Raw genomic sequence first — 12989 nt, forward strand, 5'->3', positions numbered from 1 at the left:
CTCTTACAATGATTTAATTCTATCTTCTTACAGAGTTTAACTTATTGTCTCTGTTTGCTAGGGTTGCCATAACAATATATGAAAACTTAGGTGGCTGAAGGAGCCAGGAAAATATTCTCTCACAGTTCTGAATACCTGACGTGCAAGTGAAGGTTTTGGTGGGGCTTTGTTCCTTCCTCTGCTTTTGCCAGCCCCTAGTGGATCTAGAGGTTCCTTGGCTGTGACAGCCTAGCTAGGCTCTGTCTCCATCTTCACAGGGCTTCTCTCTCTCTGTGTTTTCACCTGACACTCTCCTCTCTCTTACAAAGTCACATGCCGTATTGGACAGAGGACCCTTCCTAATAACCTCCTTGTTGACTTGGTTTATGTGTCAAGATTTTTTTTTCTAAATAAAGGCACATTCTTGAGTACTAGAAATATTTTGGGCAAACACAATTCAACCTATGATTCCTACATAAACATGCTCACTATCGAATTTCATTTTTTTTTTTACTTGTAAGATATCTCGTTCACAGCCTTTGTCTGTCTGTCTGTTGTCTGTCTGTCTGTCTCTTTCCATACCCTCTCCTCTTTCTCTCTTTCTGTCTGGACATCTAGATCTAGAGTCTCGTTCATCCTAGGCAAAGGCTCTACCACTGAGCTACACAGCAGCCTTTCCCCAAGTCTTTCTTTTTCATATGATGGCAGTGTCTGTCAAGTTATTCTGAGACTTCTAAAAATATTCATGGCACTCAAAACATGGCCAGGTCCCCTAAAAAATGGAGTGAGAGATGTCCAGTAGAATCAAACTTATTGTCATTGTTATAATGACCATTTTTAGATTCAGCCTTCTGAGTCCTTGGGATGTTTGGGCTACATCTGATTCAACTGACTGAGATTTTTTACATATTAACTTTTAATTTTTATTTTGTGTGTTTTTTTAATACAAGAGGCACAAGATCTCCCAGAACTAGAGTTATAGATGGCTGTGAGTCAACTAAGGAGAGTGGGGCCTGTGAGCTGAACATGAGCTATACAAGAGTAGTACATGTTCTTAACTGCTGAGCCTTCTTCCCAGGCCCTGGCTGAGATTTTAGAACAAGCTTAACAAAGCACATGTAGGCAGAGGCCTGGTTAGTTTCTCATTTGTGTGTTTGTTTGTTTGTTTTGTTTGTTTGGTTGGTTTGGTTGTTGTGGTGGTGATTGTTGTTTTGTCAACGTGACCAAAGCTACAGTAATCTGGGAAGAGGGAACCTCAGCTGCTGTCACGCCTCCTTCAGATGACGACTGTGCAAAGACCCAGCCCGCTCTGACAGGTGCCTCCCCTGGGTCGGGGGTTCTGCACTGTGTAAGAAAGCAAGCTGAGCAAGCCATGAGACCAAGCCAGTGAGCAGCAGTCCTCCATAGTCTCTGTTTCAGATCCCGCCTCTAGGTTCTTGCCCTGTTAGAATTCCTGCCTTGAACTGTGACTGGGGCATGAAAGCCACATAAACTCATCCCTCCCTGTATTTTTATCACTGTTTGATGAACTCAAACTAGGACAGGCAGACATAAGGATACCAGGTTCATAAATTACATGTTTGTGGTCCCTTACTCCTTAATTCATATGTTAAGCTTTAACCAGAGCACTTGGGTGATATTGGAGATCAGGTCTTTGGGAGGTACTTAGGTGGTATGAGTGGTGCCCTTTATGAGAGGAGGAAGGAAAGCCTTCACCTCTGCTCAGTCTCCTATCCCCTTACCCCTCTCACCTTCTCAGCTATGGAATAACAAGTCAAGTGCTAATTATGCGGCCCTTGGAATGCAGCCTTGAACTTTAGGCTCTAACCTTCTAAGTGTGTGTGATAATTATCTGTTGTTTAAGTAATTTAGACCACAATAGAAATAGCTATTGAGCTAATACTTAGACCTCGTTCAGGTCAGCATGGACACCGTTTTTCTCATATGTGGTTTGTCTGGATTGGTGATTGTTATATTAGTTCTGCACTTACTTCAGAGCCTCTGTTAGAGGGGCTCACACATAGCCTTCCTGTAAGAGATGCTGAGTGATTCAGCTTCTTTTTTCAATTTTTTAATTGCTTTAATGAGCTTTGCATTTTTCTCTGCTCTCATCCCTTTCTCCCCTGCCCACTTATACAATCTCCCATGATCCCACTCTCCCAATTTACTCAGGAAATCTTGTCTACTTTCAATGAAGATTAGATCCATGTATGCCTCTCCTAGGGTCCTCACTGTTGTCTAGTTTCTCTGGGATTGTGAATTATAGTCTGTTATTTCTTTATTTTATGCCTAAAAGCCACTTATGAATGAGTGTATATTATTTTTATCTTTCTGGGTCTGGATTACCTCGCTCAATATGATGTTTTCTGTGTAGTACTCTATTGTGTAAATGTATCACATCTTCTTTATCCATTCTTCAGTCAAGGGGCATTTAGGTTGTTTCCAAGTTCTGGCTATGATAAACAACGCTACTATGAACATAGATAAGCACAGGTTCTTGTGGTATGATTGAGCATACTCTGGGTATATACCCAAAAGTGGTATTGCTGGATCTTGAGGTAGGTTGTTTCCTTATTTTCTGAGAAATCTCAGTACTGGTTTTCAAAGCTTGCACTCCCACCAGCAATGGAGGAGTGTTCCTGTTACCCCAAATATTCTCCAGCATAAGTTGTCATCAATGTTTATAATCTTGGCCATTCTTACAGGTGTAAGATGGAATCTCAGAGTTGTTTTAATTTATATTTCTCTGATAGCTAAGATTGTTGAGCATTTCCTTAAGTGTCTTTCAGCTGCTTTATGTTTATCTGTTGAGAATTCTCTGTTTAGGTCTGCATCCCATTATTTATTGGATTATTTGTTCTTTTGATGATCAGTTTCTTGAGTTCTTTGTATATTTTGGAGATCAGCCCTCTGTAGCGTTGGTGAAGATCTTTTCCCATTCTGTAGGCTGCCATTTTGTCTTGTTGACTGTGTCCTTTGCTTTACAGAAGCTTCTCATTTATTTATAGAGGAGGCCCCATTTATTAATTGTTGCTCTCAGTGTTTGTACTACTAGAATTATATTTAGGAAGTTATCTCCTGTGTCAGTGCATTCAAGTGTACTTCCCATTTTCTCTTCTGTGAGCTTCAGTGTGATTGGTTTTATGTTGAGGTCTTTAATCCATTTGAAGTTGAGTTTTGTACATGACAATAGATATGGGTCTATTTTTATTCTTCTACATGTTGATATCCGGTTATTCCAGCAGCATTTGATGAATATGCTTTCTTTCTTCCATTTCACATTTTTTGCTTCTTTGTCAAAAATCAGATGCTCATAAATGTGTGGATTAATATCCGCGTCTTCGATTTGGTTCCATTGGTCCTCCTCTCTGTTTCTGTGCCAATACCAGGCTGTTTTCCGTACTGTAGCTCTGTAGTTGAATTTCAAGTCAGGGATTGTGATGCCTCCAGAAGTTCCTTTATTGTACAGGATTGTTTTGCTATCTGGGTTTTTTGCTTTTCCATATGAAGTTGAGCATTGTTCTTTTGAGGTCTATGAAGAATTTTGCTGGGCATTGAATCTGTAGATTGCTTTTGGTAAGACTGCCATTTTTACTATGTTAATTCTGCCTACACAAGAGCATGGGAGATCTTTCTATTTTCTCATGTCTTCTTCAATTTCCTTCTTCGAAGACTTAAAGTTCTTGTCATACAGGTCTTCCACTTGTTTGGTTAGAGTTACTCCGAGATATTTTTGCTAGAAAAAAATCCTAAAACGGGCAGCTCCACCAGCGCAAAGAAATCCAATTAGGTCAGATCAAACCAAATTAAAATGCCCATAGTTTTATTAAATATGGCACTCTTGGGTGGCGGAGCACATGGTGGAGAGACAGGAAAGCGGAGAACACATGTAAACCTGGAACCATGTGCTTCTCCTCTGGGAGCCCACTTAAATACCCTGGGGGAGGACGGTCAGGACCTGTCATGCTGGGATTTGGAGTCCAGACCAATGCAACTGCCAGGCCAGGGAGCTGGGATGGATGCCAGGGGCTGGGGCTATAATCTGGACATAACAATATTATGCTACTTGTGGCTACTATAAAGGGTGATGATTCACTGATTTCTATCTCATTCCATTTATCATCTGTATAAAGGAGGCAGATAGATAGATAGATAGATAGATAGATAGATAGATAGATAGATATGAGGTTTTTTTTTTTCAGTAACTCTTGTATCCTGCTACATTACTGAAAGTGTTTATGAGCTGTAGGAGTTCCTTGGTAGAATTTTTGGGGTCTATCATCAGCAAATGGTGGGTGTTTGACTTCTTCTTTTTTAATTTGTATCCCATTGATTTTTTTTGTTGTTGTTGTTGTCTTATTGCTCGACTAGAACCTTAAGTACTGTACTGAATAGATATGAAGAGAGTGGACAACCTTGTCTTGTTCCTGATTTCAGTGGGATCACTTTGAGTTTCTCTCCATTTAGTTTGATGTTGACTATTGACTTGCTGTATATTGCCTTTATTATGTTTAGGTATGTTCCTTGTATCCCTGCTCTCTTCAAGACCTTTATCATGAAGGGATAATGCATTTTTTTGTCAAAGACTTTTTCAGTGTCTAATGAGATGATCATGTGGGTTTTTTTTTCTCAGTTTATTTATACGGTGGATTACATTGACAGATTTTCATATGTTGAACTGTCCCTGCATCTCTGGAATGAAGCCTACTTGGTCATGGTGGATGGTTTTTCTGATGTTTTCTTGCATTCGGTTTGCCAGTATTTATTGAGTATTTTTTGCATCAATATTCATGAGTGAGATTGGTCAGTAATTCTGTTTTTTAGTAATGTCTTTGTGTGGTTTGGGTATCAGGGTAATTGTAGCCTCATAAAAAGAGTTTAGCAATGTTCCTTCTGTTTCTATTGTGTGGAATAATTTGAGGAGTATTGGTATTTATTAGTTTTTCTTTGAAAATCTTGTAGAATTCTGCTCTGAAACCATCTGATCCTGGGCTTTTTTTGGTTGGGAGACTTTTGATAATTGTTTCTATTTCTTAAGCAGTTATAGGTCTATTTAATTTGCTTGTCTGGTCTTGATGTAATTTTGGCAAGTGGTATTTATTCAGAAAATTGTCCATTTCCTTTAAACTTTCCAATTTGGTTGAGTACTGGTTTTCGAAATATGACCTGATAATTCTCTGCATTTCCTCATGTCTGTTGTTATATCCCCTTTTCCGTTTTTGATTTTATTAATTTAGATATTTTCTCTCTTCCTTTTGGTTAGTTTGGATAAAGGTTTGTCTATTTTGTTGATTTTCTCGAAGAAACTACTCTTTGTCTCACTGATTTATTATATTGTTTTCTTTGTTTCTATGTTATTGATTTCAGTTTCCAATTTGATTATATCCTACTATCTAGTCCTCCTGGGTGAGTTTTTTTTTTTCTAGAGTTTTCAGGTGTTCTGTTAACTCACTAGTGTGTGATTTTTCCAGGTTCTTTATGTAGGCATTTAGTGCTATGAACTTTCCTCTTAACACCACTTTCATTGTGTCCCATAAATTTGGGTATGTTGTATAGTCATGTTTGTTGAATATTAGGAAGTCTTTAATTTCTTCCTTTATTTCTTCCTTGACCCACTGATGATTCAGGTGAGCATTGTTTAATTTCCATGTGGACTTTCTGGAATTAGTGTTGCTGTTGAATTCTAATTTAAGCCATGGTGATTCCAGAAGATACATGGGGTTATTCCATTTTTTATAAATATCTACTGAGGTTTTTATTGTTACCTCGTATGTGGTCAATTTTTGAGAAGTTTCCATGAGGTGCTGAGAAGAAGGTATATTATTTTATGTTTGGGTGGAATGTTCTATAGATCTCTGTTAAGTCTATTTGAGTCATAACATATGTTGGTTCCCTTATTTCTCTGTTAAGTTTCTATCTGGCAGACTTGTCCTGTGGTGAGAGTGGGGTGTTGAAGTCTCCCACTACTAGTGTGTGGGGTTTAATGTATGATTTAAGCTTTAGAAGTGTTTCTTTTACATATGAGGGTGCCCTTATATTTGGGGCATAGGTGTTCAGTATTGAGATTTGCTGCTGTGAGATCATCTATTGTCTGTGTTTTTGTGGATGTAACTAACTTCCTTTGGTTGGCATTTTCCTTCTAGTACTTTGTGTAAGGCTGGGTTTATGCTTAGGTATTGATTAAATCTGTTTCTGTCATAGAACACCTTGTTTTGTCCATCTACGGTGATTGAAAGCTTTGCTGGGTATAGTAATCTGGACTGGCATCCATGGTCTCTTAATGTCTGCATAACACTTGACCAGGACCCTCTGGCTTTCATTGTTTCCACTGAGAAGTCAGGTGCAATTCTGACTTCTCATAAAAGCAGTTAGGTCTGCCTTTATGTTACTTGGCCTTTTTCCTTTGCAGCTCTTAATATTCTTTCTTTATTCTGTACTTTTAGTGTTTTGATTATTATGTGGAGAGGAGACTTTTTTTTTGACTAGTTTATTTGGTGTTCTGTAAGCTTCTTGTATCATTATGTGAATATCTTTCTTTAGGTTTGGAAAGTTTTTTTCTATGATTTTGTTGAGTATAATTTCTGTGCTTTTTAATTGAACTTCTTTTCCTTCTATCCCTATTATGCTTAGGTTTGGTCTTTTCATGGTGTCCCATATTTCCTGGATGTTTTGTGTTAAGATTTTGTAAGATTTAATGTTTTCTTTGATGAGTCTATTTCCTCTATTGTATCTTCAATCTTGAGATTCTCTCTTCCATCTCTTGTATTCTGCTGTTTATGCTTGCATTTGTGGTTCCTGACCATTTTCCCATATTTTCCTTTTTCAAAATTCCCTCAGTTTGTGTTTTCTTTATTGTCTCTATCTTGGTTTTCAATTCTTGAATTGTTTCTTTCACGTATTTGATTGCTTTTTCTTGGTTTTCTTTAAGGGATTTGTTGATTTCTTCCAATTTTCTGCCTGTCTTTTCCTTCATTTCTTTGAGAGAATTTTAAGGAACTCAAACATTCTCCTAAAGTTATTTTTTAGGTCATTTTCTTCTGCTTCATCTGTATTGGGGTGTTCAAGTCTTGTTGTTTTAGAGTCACTAGTTTTTGTTGGTATTGTGTCGCTCTTTGTGGTGTTGAATGTGTTTTTACCTTGTGTACCCATCTTTTCCTCTGATTGGTGTAGTTTGGGTCATGTCTCTCCAGGTGCCAGTGGATCTAAGACTAAGATGGTTGTTCCTCGTGGTGGAGTCGGGGCCACAGTTCCAGTCACCCTAGAAGTCACTTAGCATTCCCAGAGGTCACTCGGTGCTCCTGGAGATCGCTCTACAATCCTGGAGGTCATTTGGGCCTGCACCCACAGAGGTCACTAGCTCAAGCCCTGTCCCACTTGGGCCTGCTCCCGTAGAGGTTGTTGGCTCGGGCCTGCTCCAGAGAAGGATGCTGGTTGCTTTTTCAGTCCTGCAGAGGTCATTGGTTCAGGCCTGCTCCCTTATACCTGCTCCTGTGGAGGTCACTGGCTTGGGCCTGCTAGGAGAGATGTCTTGGCTTGGACCTGCTCCCGTAGGTGTCCTTGTCTTGGGCCTGCTCCTGTAGGTGTCCTTGTCTTGGGCTTGCTCCTGCAGATGTCCCTGGATTGGGCCTGCTCCCTTGGAGGTCAATTTTCTTGGGCCTGGTCCCATGGAGATCACTGGCTTGGGCCTGCTCTGGTGGAGGTTGCAGGATAGGACCCCCTCCTATGAATGCCCCTGGCTCTGGTCTGCTCCTAAGGAGGTCTCTTTTCCTGGGCCTGCTCCTGTGGAGGTCACAGGCTTGGGCCTGCTCCTGTGGAGGTTGCTTGCTTGGGTCCCATCCCACAGAGTCACTGGTTCAGGCCTGCTCCCTCAGAGGTTACTCCCTTGTACCTGCTTCTCCTGAGGTCACTGGCTCAGGCCTGCTTCCACAGAGGTTACTGGGTCAGACCTGCTCCTATAGAGGTTGCTGTCTTGGGCCTGATCCAGAGGAGGCCACTGGCTTAGGCCTGCTCCTATGGGTGTCCATGATGGAGTTTTCTTAGGTGTTTATCTCAGTCATGACGCCCAATGCACTTGCACCCAAATATATAAACAGTTGTTCTTCTATCTCTGCAGCCCAGTTCCTAGAACCTTCAATCCCTGTTCATCTAAGACAACACAACCGTGATGATACGTAGAATTCAGGACTAGAGTGGATTGTAGAGATGACCTCCTTTAGCAGTGAAGGAGCAGGTGCTTTGAGATGCATGATACCTATTTTTGTTTATTTTATTATTAGAAATGGCAGAATCTGATTCAGATTGGCCATTGCTGGAAGGGATAGAGAGTGTTATGATTCCCAACCTACAGTGTGGTCATGGTACAGGTGACATTCCTGTACATTGTCTGTCTTGTGTCATCTCCCCCACTGCTCTGTGGAAATGCTGCTTGCCATCAAAGCCTCTCAGAGATTTTCTGTGGTGGATCCTTGGGGGCATAGAAGCCTCATCAGAAGAAGGTAGGAAGTGGTGTTGAGCAGTTGCCCTGTAGTGAGAAACAGCCTGTGGGCATCTCTTGCATTCTATAAAGACCAAGAATATGCTCCTTTCTCCTGGACTCTGCAAGGATGGTATAAGGGTCCGACCCTTTGTATAAATCTGAAAGTTAATTTTGCTCCACATTCAGAAGCCCTGCACAGGGCGGGGGAGGGGGGTTGCTATGCCCTTTTTTTGCGTCGCAGTTTATACGCTGCAAGACAAACCAGAGGTGAAGGTTTAATTTTGTGTGTTTGGGTAGTAGGGGGAATGCCAGACAGTGTCTGAGGTCCATGTGAGCACAAGCTTACAGTTGGGAAGGTTTTAGGAACCCACACATCGCTCCAGCTTGCACTAGAATCTAAGTAAAGCAGAAATGGGATATAGGTATCACAAAAGGACCACAGACCTTAGGTTCTTAGCCTCAGCCCTTGGCTGTGCTGTCCCTTACCAGAGCTTCATACTATTGCATGTACATTCACTCAGCAATCATTGCACAGACCCTAGTCTCAGAGGGACTTCAAGGATAGAACAGGAGAAAATGGAGGCCTAGAAGCTAGAATCATCCATGAAATGTCCCACACTTGCTCCTAGAGAAACCACAGGGGCCTCTGTCCTTCGTGGGTGTCTCATGTTTTGCCCCTTCACCTGGTCCCGTACTGCTCCATCAAGGATGGCAGGAGCCTGACAACCACATTAAGGGAGCTCTTTGTTCATGGACCTGTTATGTGTCTGTCTCTTGAAAAACAATAACTTTGGGTGTTCTCCACAGTTTTAGGAGTAGGCACCTGTTTTCTAACGCTGACGTTGAAAGATCTCAGTTGAGACATCTTCGGTAGCTGTAACTAAATGCCATAGACTGGTTCATTTACGAAAAATAAATGTTTCCTTGGTTCATAGTTATAGAATCTGGAAACGTCCAAGGTCATGGAGCCTCATTTTGGTGGTGAGACTCTGGACCCTTAAGGTGGCACGGGGCAACACATGGTGAGAGGGGAACACACAAAGACAGAACTAAACTGGCCTTTAAACTCCGCTGTTGGGGAGATAACACACCAACCCATTGATTTTCAAAAGGCGTAAACTGTGTACAAGATCTCATGACCGAATCACTTTATACAGGCTCTGCTCAGTTACGCCTCTTAAACCCTCATGATGGATATTAGATTTCACTCTAAGTGTCAGTGGGATTGTTCAGGCCATATAGATATTCTTTTTAAAAAAATTTTATTTATTTATTACGTATACAGTGTTCTGCCTGCATGTATGCCTGCACCTCAGAAAAGGGTACCAGATCTTAATATAGATAGTTGTATGTCACCATGTGGTCCCTGGGAATTGAACTCAGGACCTCTGGAAGAGCAGCCAGTACTTTTAACCTCTGAGCCATCTCTCCAGCCTCATATGGATGTTCTTTAGCTTAAAGACGTGACACAGCAAAGCCACCCAGACGTCTGTCGTGGCTGGAGGACCTGGGACGCAGCTCCAGGATGTGTGTCCCTGAGAATCCTCCGCACGGAGCTACCTTGAACTCGCTAAGGTGACAGCCCCGCTGAGGTGCAGCCCTCCCACCGTCCCCAGCTGCAGCTGTCTCCTACCTGGACAGGCGGGTGCAGACTGCAGAGCTGGTGAGTGATTCATAGTGAGTGTCACCTCCTGCCTGTCAGGCAAAAGATAAACAGTTCCCTGTTAAATCTCACTTAATGCTGATATTTATAAATTTATTCAGCCTGTGTTTACTGACTCGAGAGAATGCCTAATAACATGCGTGCTTCATCTCACAGGTTCCTATTAATGAGAAAGTGTATGCTGCTTAATTTTATTTCTGGCATTTTATTCGCTTCCCACTCCCTCCGCCCACTTCTGGGGCAGGGGGGTTTGTATTTTCATTCGTTGTCGAAGTCTGCGAAGTTTGGACCTCTTAGGTGTTAGTGAGGACAGGGTGGGAGCTGGCCTGGAGCAGCTTGGTAGTCTAAGGTCTCCAAGCTGGCCCTTTCCTTGTGCACAGCTCACCTTGTGAAACACGGGTGCCTGTGGACTTGGAATGTGAAAAGGCTGGAACACATGGGAAAGAGAACAACACCCATTGCATTCCTTGCTGCAGTTTGGGCCAGGGCTGAGGTATTTGGAGATTTCAGGAGAGAATTTAGAGCAGAGGGCAGGTGGCTGGTGTCCTTTATTTTGGACAATAAGGATGCCCAGAAGGACCAAATTAATATAAGCAATTGGATGACAGTGATACTACGCGGGGGACGGGGATCTATCATCATTATGAATTTGTTAAAAATGAAGGCCTCCCATACCAGGTAGTTCTCCCAGGACCAGCTAGCTATGTTGGCTGCAGAAGCACAGCCCTGGGCTTCCCCAGGCACGGGACCTAACAGGAGGTCAGGGAGAGATGTCAAAGACAGCAGGCAAGCTTGTGGGGGGCAGGGGTCTGGAAATGGTTTGGGATAGTGGGGTGGAGGCGGGGACGTCTAGAGTGGTCAGAACTAGACATCTGTGTTGGAGCAAGTAGGTAGAGAACGCTGTGTTTGTCTGGCCTTGGAGAATGCGGGAGTGAGGACCCAAGTGGGGGGAAGACACCAGGTAGACATCTCGAGCCCGGGTGCAAGGAGTTAAGAGATGAAAGGAGCCACCTTAAACAGAAGTTGAGTGGAATCGCTCACACTCTTCTGTCAATATATCATGTTCTCAAACTTATAGACGAGCTATCACCTCTTTTACAACCTTGACTTCCACTGATGACCATCCCACCCCATCCCCTGCCGTCCTTATACGGTGGCTGGAGGAACAACCGTGATGTAGGTGCCAGACTTCTGAAACTAGGAGCCTCCTCCGGTCTCAGGGCCTCCCAGCCCTGTTCTGGGTAGTGAATTCTGTATGAGCATCTCCCACTGGGCTGGCAGAGCTGGGTGTGATAGTGACCACTCTGGGACCAGTGACCCCTGCTTTTCTTTTGTGTGAGAGGCAGGGCAAAGCTATCTTCCCCAGTGCCAGGCATGTGGGCCGCTGAGGGTGCTTAGATCTTCTAAAATTACCCAGCTTTGGAACTCAGAGAAACTGGGGAGTCTAGGGCAAGGATGGAGGCTCCAGCCCAATGTCAGTGGCCTAGATCTTCTCAAGAGCAGGACATGTGCAAACCCCAAGTTCCAGTAGGAACTTGGGCTGGGTCTGGGCCCTTGGCAGGTCAGAGCCCTGAGTCAGTAATGGTTTTCCCTGCCTACTAAAAGCAGGCACCATTGTATGAGAAACATCTGCAGCTGTCTACGGCCGATGCTCACCGCCATTCATGCAGGCAGGTGTCCCACCAGGTTTTATCACGCCCTGCCCGTAGCGCTACCAGGTTAGCCTGGGCAGCGGTGTGAGGAGTGGCAGCCCGTTCTCTCGGAACTGGAACGCTCTGGTCTACCTAGCTGGCCTCTCTGAGGGTAGAGCACGGTGCGAGTTGAAGAGCCCCAGGCCCCCCCCTTTTCCTGTTGCCCAGTTCAGCCTGTATCCCCTGAACCTGCGCATCCCACAGTTCCCAGGGCTCTCAAAGATGGCCCCGCGTGCCAGCCTCCTCTCCGTTCCTGGGCTGCGGCACCAGGTACTTCCTCTGAGCCCCCCCCCCTCCCCACCCGAGCCTCCCTCTGGCCCAGTTCTGTTTAAGAGTCCTCGGGGGCGGAGATAGGGGACAGAAGCTCATCTTTTTCCTTTGTGATGCCTTTCCCTCCCACTTCCGCTCCCCTAGCTGCTTCAGGTGACCTTTCACCCCTCTCTTGGACGTCCCTCTAAGGCAGCTCCTGTGGTTAATAACTTTGGCTGGCAGCCCCACACAAAGCCAGGGCCGGAAGCTATTGTCCCCAGGACAATGGCAGAGCAGGCCAATAATGAGGCAGCCACAGTGTTGTCTGACATCCTGGGTTGCCCTGGCAAAGAAGGAGGGGCAGTGGGACTTGCCATGCCCTCCTCTCTTGGAGTTAAATTCTCCTCCCTCACTTCTCCCCACCACCCCACCCCCTCTCCCCGCACACATGGTGGCTCCTCTTTCTGAGGAGGCACCAGCCACCTGTGCCTGCAATTGCGCGCTGGATGGGCGTCACTCAGAGTGCTGCTCCCACCCTCCGGCATGTTACCACCTTTCCCTTTTCTGTTCCTGGGTTCTGTTCCGGGAAACTTGAATGAGTGCCACTTAATATGGCCATTGATCGGTTCTGGCAAATGGACAAGGGAGGGGAGACCTCAACTTGCTGCCTGCTGGGCACATGTGGCATCTGGGAAGAGCTAGTGACCGGAGGCAGCAGGTATTGACTCAAGTCTCACCTGCTAATATCCTCGATGTGCGAGCTTGGGGAGGCCGCTCCATGGCTTTGAGAGTCTACTCATCCACTAACACTGGGGTGGGACTCCAGAGGAAGGAAGGCTCTGAAAAGTTAGCTCAGCGGTGAGCGTCCATGACTTCCCCGGAACTACTGTGCACCGCCTCTCTGTAGATGACTTAGACGCCTTTGACTGTG

This window comes from Alexandromys fortis, unplaced genomic scaffold, assembly GCF_014885135.2.
Source record: "Alexandromys fortis isolate MF-2015 unplaced genomic scaffold, M_Fortis_MF-2015_v1.1 scaffold_33, whole genome shotgun sequence".
Lineage (NCBI taxonomy): Eukaryota > Metazoa > Chordata > Mammalia > Rodentia > Cricetidae > Alexandromys > Alexandromys fortis.